The sequence below is a fragment of the Cryptomeria japonica genome, chromosome 7, assembly GCF_030272615.1.
Source record: "Cryptomeria japonica chromosome 7, Sugi_1.0, whole genome shotgun sequence".
NCBI classification, from domain to species: Eukaryota; Viridiplantae; Streptophyta; class Pinopsida; order Cupressales; family Cupressaceae; genus Cryptomeria; species Cryptomeria japonica.
In genome coordinates this window covers 569,505,066-569,510,171 of record NC_081411.1, presented here as the reverse complement: position 1 = coordinate 569,510,171, position 5,106 = coordinate 569,505,066, and the positions used below count along the sequence as shown (strand labels likewise).

Here is a 5,106-nt window from a genome sequence, read left to right as displayed (position 1 = left end):
TCAACATAGTTATAATCATTTATGTCAGTGAAAATTTATGAAACTCTCACTGTCGAATGTGAGATAGGTAATTATGATACTTTTTGTCCAATTAGTTGTGTATCTTGGTTATATCAAAAGATTGAAGGTCATTTTCTGTTTTTTAATTTTAAGTAAGAAGGAGGATTAGAAAAATAGAAAATTATTTCCCCCCTCTATCTGGAACTTTGGGGGGTTCTCAGAAGAAAATAGCAAAAAAAATTATCCCTAAGGTCGAAACCAAAAGGAATGTATAAACCAATGCTTCCATAGATTCGATCGTAGTTTATAATTAATAGAGATAGCTTTCGTACTAATTACAACATTTTCCATAAAAAAAAGTGGAATCAAAATCTTTTGATTCCTGAGATGCCATTTCTCACTATTGCATTAACGAACGAAGCAATACCATATTATACCACTTGTCTTTTAGTAGTTGGATCTCCCAGTTTTTGGAATGCCCCAAATTCTACTTGAGCATCCAAATCTGGATCAATACCGGCAAAAACATCTCTGAATAGAGTTCTAGCACCATGCCAAATATGTCCAAAAAAGAAAAGAAGAGAAAATATAGCATGCCCAAAACTAAACCAACCCCTTGGGCTACTCTGAAAAACACCATCCGATTTCAAAGTAGCACGATCTAACTCAAAAATTTCACCTAATTGTGTGCGTCTAGCATATTTTTTGACTATAGTAGGATCACCAAAACTAACTCCATCAAGTTCACCACCATAGAACTCAATAGTTACACCTACTTGTTCAACACTATATTTTGATTCTGCTCTCCTAAAAGGAACATCGACTTTCACAATTCCTTCTTCATCTACTAGAACGACTAGAAATGTTTCGAAAAAGGTAAGCATACGATGTACAAAAAGCTCATGTCCATTTTTATCTTTGAAAATAGGGTGTCCTAACCAACCAACAATAATTCCATCTCCATTGTCCATTGCACTCGCCCTGAATAACCCCCCTTTAGCTGGATTATTCCCAAGGTAATCATAAAAAGAAAGTTTTTCGGGAATTTTTGACCAAGCTTCTGATAGACTCAGATTTTCAGCCAGACCGGCATGAACTCGTTGATCTATTTCTTCTTGTAAGTATCCCTGATCCCACTGGTAATGAGTAGGACCAAATAATTTGATCGGAGTGGTTACGGAACCATACCACATTGTTCTGGCCACAATGAAAGCTGCAAAAAACACAACAACAATACTACTGGAGAGGACAGTTCCAATATTCCCCATATGTAATCCTTTGTATAAATGTTGGGGAGGACAAACACTGAGATGGAATAGACTTACTAATACACTCAATATACTTGCCGCAATATGATGAGAATCTATTCCTCCCGGAACAAAAGGATCAAAACCTTCAGCCCCCCATGCCGGATTTATAGGCTGCTATTTTCCAGTTAGTCCATAAGGATCAGACACCCATATTCCAGGGCCATACAAACCCATTACATGAAATGCTCCAAATCCAAAACAAGCTACTCCTGAGAGGAATAAATGAATTCCAAAAATCTTAGGCAAATCTAAAGAAGGTTTTCCTATACGAGAATCACAGAATACGTCTAGATCCCAATATACCCAATGCCAAATAGCTGCTAAAAAGCACAAGCCAGAAAACACAATATGTGCCCCGACCACACCTTCATAACTCCAAATACCTGGATTAGATCCGGATTCTCCAATTATACTCTGTCCACCCCATGAATCCTTTATTCCTAAATGAGTCATAAAAGGTATAACGAACACACCTTGTCTCCACATTGGATCAAGAATAGGATCAGATAGATTGAAAAATGCTGATTCGTAAAGAGCCATCGAACCAGTCCATCCAGAAACTAGAGCTGTATGCATTATATGCACAGTGATCAACCGACTAGGATCATTCAACACGACGGTATGGACATGATACCAAGGCAAACCCATGAAAATACCCCTCTATCTGAAAAAGTAGACACTATGTAACTTTCTCGCATTAGAGACATATTATGCTATGGAATTATACCTTTTTCTCAAAGGTGAACATCTATCTATTAATAGAACAGTTTCAAAAAATATAATTGAGAAGCGGATATATTTTATCATTTATATGTATCAATATACAATGTGGTAATTGGTCCCATTTGTTTTGTATCAAACAAAATAAAGTAATTAATTACTTTACAAAACACCCAATGAATTAGGTATTTTACGAAGAAAGGCACGTCCGCTTATTTGGTCCTATCACTGATTTGATCTTATAATCTATCTTTGTAATAGAAAAAAAAAAAGACTATTTATATAATAATATTATATTATATTATATATTATAATATATATAATATAATACAATACGTATTATATAATATAATAATATATTATATAATACATATTATATAATATATTATTATATTATATTATATTATATTATATTATATAATATTATATTATATATAATATATAATATAATATAATATATAGTATAATATAATATAATATAATATAATATAATATAATATAATATAATATAATATAATATAATATAATATTATATATAATATAATATAATATTGTATTATATAATATGTATTATATAATATGTAACATATAATATATTTTTTAAATTAAAATTACAAATAAAAATTGGATATCCGATTTTATCGGATATTCGATTTGCATAGGTAATTACCAGGCCAAGCAAAAAGTCAACACGGATTTTCGCGTTTTTAGGCGAGTGAGGAAGGCTATTTTTTTCACATCGCCACTTTTTGGCCCCCCTTGATCCTGCACTAACCCCCATGTTTCTTTGAATCCTTCCTTAAAAGACAAGGATTTTATTGGTAAAGGAACCATTATCCCAAGAAAGAGAGTCATCCAAAAAATAGTCACTCCAAATGCTACAAAAATCCTTTGGATCCTCAGTTGTTACCTCCTGAAATTGGGGTGGTTGTGGTCTTATGTTCTCTCAAGCATTCTCCAACTCCCCCTGTGAAGGAAAAGGATAAGAGGAAATTTAAAACCTTTGTGACTGAAAATGGTGCAAAAAAGTCTTGTAAAAATAAAGAGGTTGAGGAAGGTCATTTTCTTAAGGGACAATTTGTTGGGAAGTTTCTTTTTAAACCTACACCAATTAAATTATGCAAAGGGGAAACAATGATGTTTTTCCTTAGGAGAGGCTCACCAATACAAAGAACATGGTTAAAAAAATAAATATATGGTAGCCAAACCTCTAAAGCTGCAGGATAAATAATTTTCAAGTGGTTCCTTAAACCTAGAAAAGGATAAAAGTGGTGAGAGTATGAAGGATATCATGCTTAAAATTGTAAGAGTTAGCATAAAATAAACTACACCATTAAATATTTGGTTGATTATTGTAGTCAACCAAAATCTAGGTAGTTATATTCATGAAAGGAAAAGAAAGATCAGAAAGGAGATCATTATTATATTTTTATCAAATGATGCAAATTACATAATGATATGACTAGATTGAGAATAGAAATGGATCTCCTTCATAATATAAATTAGGTTGATAAATATGATTGTATAATATTATAACATATGCCCTAATCTTATGAATTGAGACATAAAGTGGTAAATATCATATGTAATTAGTGTCAATAGGACCTAAGTGATGAACTAGCTAGGCAAAACATCATTTTAACATGAAACCCCCTTTAATTGCAAAGTAGGGAGAATGTGCAAGATGCAATGATACAAGGTACAAGGATGGGTATCAAATACAAAGTCATGCTAGCTACCCATGCACAAAAGAATTATGTCTCAAATGGAGGAAAGGAGAAAACCTAGCAGGACATAAATCCTCCCCAAAAGAGAGAAACAAATTCTCTCAAAGAAGAACGAGAAGGATAAAACCCCATGTGAGCTAAAAGTCCTCTCATAAGAGAGAAGGGATACTATGAAAATCCCCTCAAAGAAAAGTACCCTAAAATGATTGTAGATGTCCAAAACTAAATAATAAAGATTATCCAATCTTATAAAACAACATTCCTCTTGCTACCAGAAGAAAAAAATCCAATAATATATGTTGTATTCCCATTCTTGAAAAGAATATGGGGGAAGAAAAATCAAGATGTATGGTCTCCAAATTTTTATCAAGTGTCTCCATGTTGATGTTGAAAGGATCCACTAACAAGTTAGGTGTTCCCTCACAACAACTAAATAAGAACCAACTACATTAAAGATAAGATGAATGCTATTAATGTTGTCTCCCAAATCTAAAACTTAGTATTTTACAAAAAAACCTAATATATATCAGGTATTCATCTCAACTAGCCATATCTAGAAGATAATTTATGTCTTGTACTAAATCTTAAGTAGCTATGAATGTGGTTGCATAAACATAATCAAATGCAATAGTAGATGAATGAGATCTGGTATATCTCTACATACCTCCCCTCACTCCCTCCCTACCTCTAGTTTTATACATAACTCTCCCACCTTACCTCCCTCTCTCTCATCCATTCCATATCTACTTCTATCTATCTTTGCTCTCCCTCTCTCTATATACTTCTCCCTCCTTCCCTCCCTGCCTATATTTTTCTATATGCATCTCCTTCCCACCCTCTCTCTCCCCTTCCAACCCTCCTTCCCTCTCTACTTCTCTCTAGCTTGGAACCTATCTACCTATCCATCCCTCACTCCTTCCCTAGTTCCCTCTCTACCTATTCATCTCTCTCTAATTCTCTCCATCTCCCCTCACCATCTATCTACCATATCACATTTTATCTCCCTTCTCCATCTCTCTATGAAATAATGTTGGTAACTTATTCAAATTTTTATGTCAAGTTGCCTAACTCTATTTTTCTGATTTTCATTTCCATTAAGGGCTTGTTTGGCCCACCGTGATCCTACACATAACCTTGAATTTATTGATGGGTGGGGAAAGTTTCCAAGAAGAGCCCAACTCCCATAAAGAAATTTTAAACAACAAAACCCTATGGTATATCTACAAAATAGATAATACTCCTTATTCGGAATTCTTGAATAGATTTGATTCTATCTATCTAGCATGTGAAGTACTAGAATAGAAGCGAGATTAAAATTGGATTTAGCTCCAAGGTTATGGAGGAAGCTG

At 33.5% G+C, this 5,106-nt stretch overlaps 1 pseudogene; it reads right to left on the bottom strand.

The window, feature by feature from the left end:
• Positions 1-254: 254 nt before the first annotated feature.
• LOC131036305 (photosystem II CP47 reaction center protein-like) lies at positions 255-1,961 on the bottom strand (annotated as a pseudogene).
• Between the last annotated feature and the right edge of the window lie 3,145 nt (positions 1,962-5,106).